We start from the raw sequence: 14,680 nt of genomic DNA on the forward strand, positions 1-14,680 counted from the left end.
AAAATCAATCTGGAAGAATCAGGAAACCTAAACAGACCAATTACAACAAATGAGATTGAAACAGCTATCAGAAAACTCCCAAAAAAGAAAAGTCCTGGGCTTGAGGGCTTCACAAGTGAATTCTACCAAATATTCAAAGAAGAACTAACTACTATACTTCTCAAGCTATTTCAAAAAATTCAAGAGGAAGGAAGACATCCAAACTCCTTTTATGAGGCGAGCATAATTCTGATTCCAAAACCAGGCAAAGACAACACGAAAAAAATTATAGGCCAATATCCCTGATGAACTTAGATGCAAAAATCCTCAACAAAATATTAGCAAACCGGATCCAGCAATATATGAAAAAAATCATACACCATGATCAAGTGGGACTTATTTTGGGAGGCAAGGCTGGTACAATATTCGCAAATCAATCAATGTGATTCATTCATCACATAAACAAAAGAAAGGAGAAAAACTACATGATAATTTCAATAGATGCAGAAAAAGCATTTGATAAAGTCCAGCACTCATTCATGATCAAAACTCTCAGCAAAGTGGGAATAAAGGGAACATACCTCAACATGATAAAGGCCATCTATGACGAACCCACATCCAACATCATACTCGATGGGCAGAAATTAAAAGCAATCCCCTTAAGATTAGGAACGAGGCAGGGGTACCTCCTTTCACCACTCTTATTCAACATAGTTCTGGAAGTCCTAGCCACAGCAATCAGACAAGAAAAAGAAATAAAAGGCATCCGAATTGGAAAAGAATAAGTAAAACTATCATTATTTGCAGATGATATGATATTGTATATAGAAAAGCCTAAAGTCTCAGTCAAAAAACTACTAGACCTGATAAATGAATTCGGCAAGGTGGCAGGATATAAAATCAATACTCAGAAATCAGAGGCATTTTTATACACTAATAATGAACTGTCAGAAAGAGAAATCAAGGAATCAATCCCCTTTACCATTGCAACCAAAAAAAATAAAGTACCTAGGAATAAATCTAACCAAGGAGATTAAAGACTTGTACTCGGAAAATTATAAAACATTGAAAAAAGAAATCAGGGAAGATACAAACAAGTGGAGGCATATACCTTGCTCATGGTTAGGAAGAATAAACATCATTAAAATGTCTATTACCCAAAGCAATTTATAAATTTAATGCAATACCTATTAAAATACCAATGACTTTCTTCAAAGATATAGAACACATATTTCAAAAATTTATATGGAACCAAAAGAGAACACGAATAGCCTCAGCAATCTTGAAAAGGAAGAATAAAGCAGGAGGTATCACACTTCCAGATATCAAGTTATATTATAAGGCCATTGTACTCAAAACAGCATGGTACTGGCAGAAGAACAGGCACATAGATCAATGGAACAGAACAGACAACCCAGAAATAAACCCACAGCTCTATGGACAACTGATATTTGACAAAGGAGGTAAGAAAATAAACTGGTGTAAAGACAGCCTCTTCAACAAATGGTGTTTGGAAAATTGGACAGCTACCTGCAAAAAAATGAAACTAGACCACCAACTTACACCACTCACAAAAATAAACTCAAAATGGATAAAAGACTTAAATGTAAGCCATGAAACCATAAGCATCTTAGAAGAAAACATAGGCAGTAAGCTCTCTGACATCTCTTGCAGCAATATATTTGCTGATTTGTCTCCACAGGTAAGTGAAATAAAAGACAGGATAAACAAATGGGACTATATCAAACTAAAAAGCTTCTGCACAGCTAAAGACAATAAGAACAGAATAAAAGGACAAACTACACAATGGGAGAATATATTTGACATTGCGTCTGATAAGGGGTTAATAACCAAAATTTATAAAGGACTTGTAAAACTCAACACCAGGAAGACAAACAGTCCAATCCAAAATTGGGCAAAGGAAATGAATAGACACTTCTCCAAAGAGGACACACAGATGGCCAATAGGCATATGAAAAAATGTTCAACATCACTAATGATTAGAGAAATGCAAACTAAAACCACAATGAGATATCATCTCACACCAGTCAGAATGGCGCTCATCAATAAAACAACACAGAATAAGTGCTGGCGAGGATGTAGAGAAAAGAGAACCCTCCTGCACTGCTGGTGGGAATGCAGACTGGTGCAGCCACTGTGGAAAACAGTATGGAGATTCCTCAAGAAATTAAGAATCGAACTGCCTTTTGACCCAGCTATACCACTGTTAGGAATATACCCCAAGAACACCATAGCACTGTTTGAAAAGAAGAAATGCACCCCCATGTTTATTTCAGCATTGTTCACAATAGCAAAGATCTGGAAACAGCCCAAGTGTCCATCAGAGGACGAGTGGATTAAAAAGCTTTGGTTTATATATACTATGGAATACTACTCAGCCATAAGAAACGATGACATAGGATCTTTTACAACAACATGGATGGGCCTTGATAACAGTATACTGAGCGAAAGAAGTAAATCAGAAAAAACTAAGAACTATATGATTTCATACATCATAGGTGGGACATAAAGATGAGACTCAGAGACATGGACAACAGTGTTGGGGTTACAAGGTAGGGGGAGGAGAGGAAGGGGGTTGTGGGAGGAGAGGGGCACAAAGAGCATGGCTTTACAGCATTTGCCATATTCCCCCCTTAATCTATAGACAGCAAATATTTACTTATGGTGTTTCCACTATAAAGACTGCTGTCTCTAGGGACAAATGCTGATGAACTATTTCAGCAGTTCCTTTTTCTTCAAAGACTTATATGTCAACATAGAGCTCCATGTTTCATAGGACATACTCAAGCTCACTCCATGTTTCCTGGAGCTTTAGCACAAGGGAATGCCCTTTTTTTCTTCTTCTTCTTTTTTTTTTTTGTTGTTGTATTTTTCGTTTTATTTATTTTTTTTGTATTTTTCTGAAGATGGAAATGGGGAGGCAGTCAGACAGACTCCCACATGAGCCTGACCGGGATCCACCTGGCATGCCTACCGGAGGTGGGGGGAATGCTTTGCCCATCTGGGGTGTTGCTCTGTTGCAACCAGAGCCATTCTAGCGCCTGAGGCAGAGGCCATGGGGCCATCCTTAGTGCCTGGGGTGGCTTTGCTCTGATGGAGCCTTGGCTGCGGGAGGGGAAGAGAGAGACAGAGAGGAAGGAGAGGGGGAGGGGTGGAGAAGTTGATGGGCGCTTCTTCTGTGTGCTCTGACTGGGAATCGAACCTGGGAATCCTGCACACCAGGCCAATGCTCTACCACTGAGCCAACCGGCCAGGGCCTAGGAATGCCCTTGTCAATCAAGCTACCCAAAAGAAAATTATATGGAGCAACCATGGCAGACCGAGCAAGTCAGTCTCATACTATTCATCACCAGAACGCTGAAACCCGGTATAAACAGTTTCAACTTTCTCGGGAGGCAGCACAGCAGATTGGGAAATCCTGTCCAAGGGGTCCTATACTGCCCCTTCATTTGGAGTTAACCCTCAAGGACCCCTACCAGGACAACTTTGGCAGATGGATGTTACTCATGCACCTTCATTTGGCAAACAGTTGTATGTCCACATTACAGTGGATACATATTCCGGATCTATAGTAACCTCTGTCAGAACAGGAGAGCTGCTAATCTTGTTATAGCTCATTGTCTGTATGCATTGTTCTATTATTGGATTTCCTAAACTGGCTTAACTGAAAATGCTCCTGCATATGGAGAAAAAGCATTTATTGTATTTTGTCATTAAAGTGTTCTCTGCAAACATTTTAAGGTCAATTTAAAAAAAAAATTTTAAAGGGGGTAGTCATATCCTGGAACTCCTGCAGGTCTACCATATCATGCTTCTTACTTAAAAAAAAAAATTACATTTCTTTTGAATGCTGATGAACAAGATACACCAAATCTTTTTCGCCTGCAAACTACTAACTTCTTTATTAGATCCAGCTAATAACACTGTTTTGTCTTTTTCCAAATAGCTCCAGATATATGGAAAAGATTTATATAGGCGGATGAGGATCCTCAAACCCCTCAGGGAGATCTTCTGAGCATGGCTTTTAAGATATAATACCTAGAGGCAGAAAAAGCCCAATAGAGATTAAGGGAACTACCAGCTTTTAGGATACACCCTTAAAGGCTCCAACGCCCCAAAGGGGTCTCATAGGATGCCATATGGGTCCTGCTTCAATAGTGGAAAGGAAGGTCCTTGAGCTAAAGCCTGCCAGGCTTACATGCCTCTGCTGTGAGGAAACAGGGACACTGGAAGGTAGGCTTCTCCCTTGCTCCTCTAAGGGAGGGTTCAGTCTCTTCCAGCCCTGCTCCAGCCACCTATGACCTAACCTTGCCCAGAATGCTGGGGTTTGCCACTGAAGGCTGAAGGTGCCCAGGGCCATTGGCCCTCTATGACACTGTGTACGAGCCTAGGGTATTTCTTCCAAGAAGCAGGTAAACTGATCTCATTTGCACAAGGGCCACTTAACTATGTTTTGCCTGAATAGTCAGGATTTTATTCTTCCCTCAAAGATCTCTGTTGTGGGTGTTGATAGTCCTATTTTCTGCTGCTTTGCTTAATACATAGTGTTTCCTTTATCCCTCCTACCTCAATGCCCCACTCATATTTCAGGCTGGGACCTACTCCTAATTTAGAGCTCTCTTTCCCCCTTTTGCCAACTTCTATTATGAATCTACCTTTGCCACCCAGCGTAGTGTATCCCAAGGTTCTCTTTACCATGCCACAGTCTCAGAGCTCCAGGGAAAAGCAACCTGCTCTCATCTCTCCAGGCAGAGGAGAACAGAAGCTCCATATCCACGCAGGCTGCAAATGGCTTTTCCAGTCTACCTGAATCATTACCAGCTAGAAACAGCGGTCATTGGGACTTGGACATGAGCTGCAAAGTATAGAATGGTGACAACAATTCGAGTGCCATGAGGACTTTTCCTGGACTCCTGCTCCCTGTGACAGCTCCTAACAGACTGAACTGTGGTTGGGTTGCATTTTTCAGGGATTTGGCATGGTGATGGGGCCAACTTGGACTTGGTGAACATGTTAAGGACACTACTCTTTTATGGATTCTTCCTGTATTGGCCAAGAGTTTACTTAAAGGCTTCTAATCAGTGTAAAAAAAAATAGAAGACTGGATAAAGAAGATGGGGCACATATACACCATGATATACTATTCAGCTAGAAGAAATGATGACATCAGATCACTTGCAGCAGAATGGTGGAATCTTGATAACATTAGGCAGAGTGAAATAAGTGAATCAGAAAAAAACAACTGCAGGATTCCATACATTGGTGGGACATAAAAACGAGACTAAGAGATATGGACAGGAGTGGGGTGGTTATGGGGGGTGGGGGGAGGGGAGGAGGGAGAGGGAGAGGGAGAGGGGTACAAAGAAAACTGGATAGAGGGTGACAGAGGACGATCTCTCTTTGGGTGATGGGTATGCAACAACTAAATGACAAGATAACCTGGAAATGTTTTCTTTGAATATATGTACCCTGATTTATTGATGTCACCCCATTAAAATAAAAATTTATTTATAAAAAAAAATCTCAATCACTGTGTTGGTTCCCTGTGCAGTGACTGCCCCCCGAGGCAGAGTTGTTCCCAGCAGGGAATGGTGCTTGCCAGTCTCTTTCTTTGGATGTGCCACTTGTATGGCCAGTTGGGTTAAAGTCTGGTATTTCCTGTAGCCCAACACTGATTGTGTTGGTTTTGGTTCTCCTTAGGTAGAGTTCAGGGACAGATCTATGTCAGGTGTTGTGTGTAACTGGCCTTGAGCTATCTGTCAGGAATTATCACGTTATTCACTATTTGTGGCATCTGCTGAGCCTGGGTGTACGTAGGAGGGGTGAGTCTCTGTACAAGGGTCGACTTCCTCCAGCTTAGAGCTGGGGACAGATTTATGAAAGTTCCATGGGTTTTCGAGGTTCACCACTACCTGATACCTGGCAGCTATACTGCCACCCCTCAAGGTTTTCTGGTCTTCCTCTAAACGTTCTGAAGAAAGACCGGGTGCCACCTGCCTTCCCCTCTGTAGGAGCAAAAGAGTGATACTACCTGGCACTAGGGAGGAGATATCAAAAGAGTCTCCCATTGAGGGTGGTACCCAAAGACCCCACAGGAAAGGACTAAGCACTTTGTCCTGGTCTCAGACAATAGCTTCTGAGAGATACACATTGAGAATGTCTCAACTCTGTGCAAAACTGATCCCTGCAGAGCTGAGACTTGGGAAGGCATATTTAGTCTACCATTTGTGGTAGAACCAGCAGGCCTGTAAGAGGGGGTTGGGCACTTCTTTTTCTTCCCAAGCAAAATCCTTCTGCCTTCAAGAAAGGTCCTGTTCTGAGCAGCTCTCCAATATCTTTGTGGGACTTAGCTCAGCAAGGCAGGGCCACTAACTGTGAGAGAGATAGGCCAAATAAGTCTCCCATTGGGAGAAGAGTGAGGCCTGAGCTTGCAGGAGAAATAGTAGCGGTCCCCTTATGATATAGCCACACATTTCTGGTTTTGCCCGTCTTATTCAGGACAAACCTTTCCTGGAAATGGGCTCTGAAATTCCCAGTGCTGTGCAGCATCTGATTCTCCTGTCAGACTGAACTCAGCACAGTGAAGCCACAGGGACTGGAAGGGCAGGCCAAGTGACTCAACAGGTGGGCTGGGGGCACCTTCTGTGCACTTGAGGTGGGAAAGATTGGTCCCATTTCCAAGTTTCACAGTCCAATCGCTATCTGAGTCTCTGCCAAGAATTTCTCCAGAAAAAGAGCTCCCCAATGGAGCCTGCTGGTTCAGCCTACAGACCCTTCTGCAGGACCCAAGCATGGTGGATTCCTGTCACAAGTCATTGGGTGACTGGGCAATGTACTTGCCAACTGGTACTGTAACTATAGGGGTGCTCGACCCTGGGAAGGCAACATCTGTTTCTAGCAGACTCCTTTCTCTCCCAGGTGGGCCAAATCCCCCCTGATTTTCGCCACCAGATGCTACGTGGATGACTCTCCCCTTCAATGAGAAATCAGAAAAGACCGGCTCACAAAACAGATGAAAACTGGAATCAGCTGTTTCAAAATGAGCTAAAGGACATGAAGGAAAACAGTGGGAAAAAAGTGAAAGACCATGTCGATGGAGGGAACGGGCAGTTATTACCTAAAGGGGACAAAATTTTTGTTGGAATAAGGAAAAAAGTTCTAGAAATATTTAGTAAATGCTGGGAAGTGTTACCATGGTTATTTGGTTTGTGTTGATCTCTTTCGATGATGGGTTGGAGAGATTAAAAAACTGTCCTGCACCCTCTATCTTTCTGAAATCCTGCGAAGTATTTTGACTTAATTATTTTAAATTTAAGTGGTAGTGATGTTTGCATAATAGCATGATGTAATTAATATGATTGAATTGTATACTGAAAAGTAGTTAAAATTGTAAATTATGTTTTACTGTAATAAAAAAATAATGAAAGAAAAACATAAATCAGAAATAGGTGATATGATAGAACACAGGACAAAATTAATGACAAAAGAAAAAATCAGAAATTAAGATTAAATTAAATTTATAGAAAAAAAGAATGGCCCTGGCTGGTTGGCTCAGCGGTAGAGCGTCAGCCTAGCGTGCGGAGGACCCGGGTTCGATTCCCGGCCAGAGCACACAGGAGAAGCGCCCATTTGCTTCTCCACCCCTCCGCCGCGCTTTCCTCTCTGTCTCTCTCCTCCTCTCCCGCAGCCAAGGCTCCATTGGAGCAAAGATGGCCCGGGCGCTGGGAATGGCTCTGTGGCCTCTGCCTCAGGCGCTAGAGTGGCTCTGGTCGCAACATGGCGACTCCCAGGATGGGCAGAGCATCGCCCCCTGGTGGGCAGAGCGTCGCCCCATGGTGGGCGTGCCGGGTGGATCCCGGTCGGGCGCATGCGGGAGTCTGTCTGACTGTCTCTCCCTGTTTCCAGCTTCAGAAAAATGAAAAAAAAATAAATAAATAAAAGAATGAACAAAATGGATAATACCTTAAGAAAACAAAAATTTTATTTTATTTTTTTTAGCAAGAGTTGAGGGGTGGGACAGACAGGTACAAACAGATGGGAAGAGAGAGAAATGAGAAGCATCACTCATACTTGCAGCACCTTAGTTGTAAATTGATTGCTTTCTCATATGTGCCTTGATCAGGGGAGGGGTATTGGGGGGAGAGAAAGGGCCCAGCTGAGCCAGTGACTCTGACATTGGGCTTCAGCCAGTGAACCTTGGGCTCAAGCAAGCGACCATAGGATTATATCTATGATCCCAACCTCAAGCCAGTGATCCTGTGCTCAAGTCAGATGAGCCCACACTCAAGCTGGTGACCTCAGGGTTTTGAGCCTGGGTCCTCAGCATTCCAGGCCAACACTCCATTTACTGAGCCACTGCCTCGTCAAGCAATAACATATTTAGAAATCAAAATAAATTTAAGAAGAATCTAGAGAAATGGCAAATATAAAAGGTAGGTAAAGAAGCCAGGGCATTTTTTAAAAAGTAATTTAAATATATGTATGGGTTTAGTATACTATAAAAGTAACATTTCAAATTAGTGGAACAGACCCTGTCTGATTGGATCTGTAGTAGAGCGTCTGCCCGGCATATGGATGTCTGGGGTTTAATGGAGAAATTACCATCTTCTTCTTCACCCCTCCCCCTACAATCTCTCTCCCCTTGATTGGTTAGGGAGTTGTCACCACTTCTCCTCAGGATGGTTCTGTGGCCTCAGCCTTTGGCACTAAAAATAGCTTGGTTGCTAAGCAGTGGAACAATGCCCCAGGTGGTCAAAGCATTGGCACCAGACAGGGTTGCAGAGTGAGTCCTGGTTGGAGTGCATGCTGGAGTCTCTCTTTGCCCCCCTGCTCTCACTTAATTAAAAAAAATAAGAAATAGTAGTGGAACATAATCATCAATAACTTGTAGTACACATATGTTGGATTATAAGTAATTTTCTGCAGGACCCACAGCATGTCAAATGAAGTGACTCTAAGGTAGGAGGGAAATTAGTGGTTGGGGAACTTCAGGAAAAGGGTAAATTTTTACTGAATTCTATCATGTGAATCTATTACCTCTGAAGTTCAACTAACTGAGTTCAGACCCCAGCTCCCCCAATAGCTAACTCTTAATCTTGGGCAAACCCTTGACACTCTTCAAGCCTATATCCTTATCTGTGAAATGGGATGAGTATGTTAGCCTGGTGCTGCGTGGCACAGAATAAACTCTTGATAAATGTAAATTACTGGTAGAAACAACTAAATGTCTGTCAGCTGATGAGTGGATAAACAAAGTGGTAGATCCATTCAACACAATAGTATACAGTCATAGAAAGTACAGTACTGACCCACGCTATAACATGGGTAACTTTTCTACATGCTAATTGAAAGAAGCCAGACAAAAAGGTCACACATTGTATTCCTTCATATACATGAAATCTCCAGAAAACACACACCCATCCAGACAGAAAGCGGATTTGTGGTCGCCAGGGGCTGGAAGGAGGAGGAAGCATGGAGTGACAGCTAATGGTTAAGGGGCTTTCTTTCTGGGCTGATGGAAACATTATGGGTTAGATCAGGAGTAGTCAACCATTTTATACCTACTGCCCACTTTTGTATCTCTTAGTAGTAAAATTTTTTAACTGCCCACTGGTTCCACAGTAATGGAGATTTATCAAGTAAGGAAGTAACTTTACTTTATAAAATTTATAAAGCAGAGTTATAGCATATAATAATAATTACTTACCAAGTACTTTATGTCATATTTTTGTTAAGTTTGGCAGAATAAATCTTCATAAAACAACTTACTATAGTTAAATCTATCTTTTTATTTATACTTTGGTTGCTCTACTACAGCCCACCATGAAAGCTGGAATGCCCACTAGTGGGCAGTAGGGACCATGTTGACTACCACTGGGTTAGATAATGGTGATGGTTGCACAAGCTTGTGAATGTACTAAATGTCACTGAAGGGAAAGTTTAAAATGAATTTTATATTATGTAAATTATATATCAATTAAAAATATTTTTTAAAATGCAAATTGCCCATATTCATATGGTGATGATTTCTATCTATACCCTTTTTTATTCCATTCCCTTTCATGCCCCACCCCCACTATTACCCACACTATCTTCCTCCTGCTGCCTACCAGAGGCCTCCAAGGAGGGTCTCAGATCTGACACCTGCATCCTATGGCAGAACAAGTGGAGACCCAGTGTACATTTATGCCTATTGCTTTTCCCAGGTGGAAATGGATGCTTCTAGCAGATATTTATGTGGGCTTCAGTTGATGGGGGAATTTAGACAAGGTGGCACATGCAGCCCGGGTCAGGGTAGTGGCCCTCTCTGCCTCTCAAGTTAATATAGACATCTTCTAAACGTTGATCTTATGCACCAACCACCTCTGGATGCTGTGTTCTGAAAGTCTGATTGGCCACCTACAGGCAGTAGTAAATACTAAGAACTTTGGAGACTGGCCTCAAATTGAGGCTTTCTTCCACCACATGCAATGTGACCTAAGCCCATTGCTGACCCGCATGAGTAAAGAGATGCAGTGATGCTAGCCATGCGTGTTGTGAAGGGTAGCTGAAGGAGTGCATTAGAGGGCCTGCTGCATAGGTGTTGAGTAAATGGTGATTTCGATCCCAGCCCAGGCCTGGGTGGGCCTCCTACTGCTGCAGCAGTTCCCTTGCCTAGGCCCCCATCCATGGTCACTGGCCCCCAGGTAAATGTAGCTAGATTCCCCTGATTTGTACTCACCTTCCGCAATGACAAGCACATGGATAAGGCAACCCAAACCTTTTGGAAATGTATCCTGACTCTGTTTTCTGAGATAGTTGTCTGGTGCTAATGAATCATAAGGCCCGCATTATCAAGACACCTTTTACCCTTCTCCTGGTCGACCTGGACTCTTTTTCTGCCATCTTCAACTCTGTCCAGCATTTATCCTTTTACCCCTAACCTCATCCCCTGCTTCATCTGACACATTGCCCCCCTCGCTTGCTTCTCTATAAACCGGTAACATATCTCTCTTTCGAACTTTGGCCATGGATATTCTTATTTTTTCCTCTGTTCTTACCCCATGTGCATTATTCAACCTTCCAACTTGCAATTCTTTATTCTCAGGGAGCCTTTCATTCCCACTCCCACCAAACAAAAATTACAAGAAACAGCATTTCAAAACTCAAGAGGCTCTTTCATTACTCATCTACTAATGCTATTATTTTATTTAACTTTATTAAGTTTTAAAATACATCAGAAAAGAGAAATTTAGAACTATCTATGAAAAAAACAGCTGGTATCCAAAGTGGCACCAACATTTCTAGTGTGTCTTATGTTGCATACCCGTAGGAGCAAGAAATTTCCATTTCTTCTATTTTGGCAATGAGATACTTTCCCAAGGCAAAGTTATGGGCAACATTCTCATGCTCAAGTTGAGCCTTCTTCTTCATGGCTTCCAGCTCTGGCCTCTGCCAGTCTATGATGGGCGTTGACATGACTGGCCCACGAATATCAGGTTTCCTCCATGCAATTGGTTGTAAAGCAAAGTCTTCGAGTGGCTTAAGTGGGGTCTGGGGCTTGGTCACAGCAGTGTGAACAGGGTCCCTCTGGAATGATGTGCAAGATGATATTCTGTAGGGTGCAGACCTAGAAGAGGCAGACTGAGGGTCACTAGGCCTGGTAGGGTTGGTCCAGCCTGGCCAGGCTAAGTTGGTAAAAATTGGCCTGGTGGGTCTGGCAGGAGCTGCCAAACATGCAGGAGTTGCCTGGGATGAACCAACTGCAATGGACTGAGCAGACTTAGAACCAAGGTGGGCAGCGTGGGTTAAATCTGGTTGGGCTGGGTAGGTGGAAATTGGAACAGCAGGTCTGGCAGGACCTGTCAAAGATGCAGGATTCAGCCAGGAGGAATTGACTGCAGTAGACTGAGTGGAGTTAGAACCAGGCCGGGTGGGGTCAGCCCCAGTGGGCCAATGTGATGCCAGACACTGTGGCCTGTGAGGAACAGGTCGATCATGAGGCTTGTCCACAGTTGGAAACACCAAAGGTACCAACCTGACCTTGCCAGGAAGTGGCAGTTCGTACTGAGGTGGTGATGAACTTTCTTTTTCAGCACTGCAGACTGGATTCTGCAGTTTGGCATGCATTTTCTCAGGACCTTTAGCTTCACGTGGGGTATCCGGGCATCATTTGATAGTTGGGGCTGGCTGGTGGCCTTTGGTGTAGCTTGAGTTTCCCAAGACCCTGGATGAAGAGAGTTCTGTTTTCTTATCAATCTTCTTCCCCAGAGCATGAAACACCTGCACAGACTGCAGCATGTGCATACCTAGGAAGCTTCGAGGCTTTTTGAAGGTCTCTTGGATCAGCTCAGGTTGATTTCTCCTCCGCTTCATTTTGGGAATGGTTGGATTCTTGTGCCTTGACCTTTTTCCCTCCTTGATTGCAATCTTCAGCTCTTTTCGAGTTCTTTTCTTTGGTTCTTTTTGTCTTTTCCTGCTCAGGGCCATTATGTTTGCTGAGCCTGCTGGATGCCCGTTTCTGAGGTTTGCTGTTGGATTCCTTGGCCGTGTTCGCAGGAGCCCCATCACTGGCTGCAGCCTTGCACATCCCCACTTCTCCCATGAGCACACTGTCAGGGCTCTCAGGCTGGAATTTGGCCTTGGGAGCATCACTGTTAGGCTCAGAAGCTGTAGGTTTGTTCCTCCTGGCTTGAACGGAGGGAGCCTGTGTGACACTTGACCTTCTCTGCAGTTCATTGAACTGGATGGCTCTAGTGTCTACGGTTTTGCCCACTATGGGGAATTTAGATTGATCTAGATCATCCAAGGAACTTAACAGCTGTGGAATGTAAGTATCCTCTACCAGTGCAGTGATGACTTCCAAACCATCATTAAGTTCAGTCCATTTTCAAATAACTCTTGGTCCACCAGACTCAAACTATTGTTTTCCAGCCCAGTGCTTTCACAGCCCAGGTGCTCCTCTTGGCCAAGGGGATCAATGCAGGCCAGGAGCTGGTGGATATCTGGGATTTCTAAAGGGAGCAGTGGAGGATCCTGGTTTTCTATTGGCTTGGATTTAATATAATCAGAATTATTCTTCTCCTTTTATTCTTGTCATGGAGCTGGAGCCATTGCCAGAAAATCACTAAGACTATAAATAGGAGCAACCTTTGAAATGTCCCCAGGCTCAGATGGTGGGTTTTTCTCAGGTGTCAGTACATTTTTATTACTGCAGGAAGTTGGGAGTTTTGGAGTTGGTGGTAGACAAATTGTTTGGCCTGGAGTTTGCAGTCCCAGGGAAGACTCCATCTCCAGGGATGTCTCCATCACTACGAAGGAATCAAAGAGAAGTCAGTCAGTCTTGGTAAGTGCAATGCTCCCTCTATCACCAGTGCAGCAATCGTATCCTTCCAACAATGGGGAGGACATTTCTACTAGTCCCTGTTAGGGATCAGAGAGTGCACTACACTAAGAGATAGGAGGCAAGTGCTCTAGTTCTTACTGGTCACTTTTAGATGTCCTTGATTTTCTTTATAATTCACAGGGTTTTTGTAATTAAAAAAAAAGTAAAGGTCATATTTTAAATGTTTTCCAGGCCTAGCTTCCTCGTAGGGCACCCTTATCATTCTCTCACTCTCCTGAGTGAAGAAGAACACTTCACACCATAGAGTAGGAGAGGGAAGGGAGCTAATCCTAATAAAATATATAAGCAAGGACAGACTGTTGGCATGCTTGCTATGGAGAAGATCTTGGAACACAAAAAGTATACTCCTGGCATAAAAGTAAGAAAACTTTAGCCCTAGCCTGATAGCTCATTTGGTTAGAGCATCATCTCAACCCACTAACGTTACCACTTCAATTCCCAGCCAGGGCACATACAGAAACAGATTGATGTTTCTGTCTGTCTGTCTCTCCCCCTTTTCTTTCCTCTCTCCCTAAAATCAATACAATAAATTTTTAGAAAAGAAAAGAAAAATTTAAGCTCGTACTATCAAAATACGAGATCTGAAGTTCCTTCCAAAGAAACAAAAGCAATACATCAGGGAAGGAAGTTCATAACAGTGTACAATACAGGGGTCTAATCCAGGAGGGCCGTGAAAAGTGTGCAATTTCTTGGTATGCTCTTGGGGTTCTCATACATAAAGCATATGTGGCCATTACAGTGTCCCCCCTTCCCAACTCTATCAGCTGTCCTCATTTAACAAAGCGTCTGAGATTGGAGAGCACTGACTGAAGGTAATAGTTATTAAAGGCACAGGACAGAAATTCTATCTGTGTGTGTACTCAGAACTTGCCAGCTCAGAATGACCCTAGTTTTGAATGCTGACCTCTTCCATCTTGTTGGTTGTACTCACCTTGCAAACTTGTCTCTGTGATGGGTTGAGCAGACGCAGAGTAGCAGATTGCAGAGGTAGAGGCTGGTGGTATCACATTTGTGGGCTGAGCCTCCTTTAGTACCATGAGTACATGTGGTTGAGGGGCAGAGGCCCTGCTATGTGTGTAAAACACGGAGCCATAGGATTGCAGGTAGGTGCTGGGTTCTCCAGAAAGCAGGAACCTCACTGTGTCTTTATTATAGTAATACACGTGACTTCCTTCCTGGTAGGGAAGTGACAGGCTGTGTCCCAGATTTGGTATCTGAGGTGGTGCCCCCCAGGTGAAGCTGGCATAAAGTGGTGGATACAGGGGAACCATGTTATTGGCATCTGGAGTTTTAAGA

Source organism: Saccopteryx bilineata, chromosome 4, assembly GCF_036850765.1.
Source record: "Saccopteryx bilineata isolate mSacBil1 chromosome 4, mSacBil1_pri_phased_curated, whole genome shotgun sequence".
Classification (NCBI taxonomy): Eukaryota; Metazoa; Chordata; class Mammalia; order Chiroptera; family Emballonuridae; genus Saccopteryx; species Saccopteryx bilineata.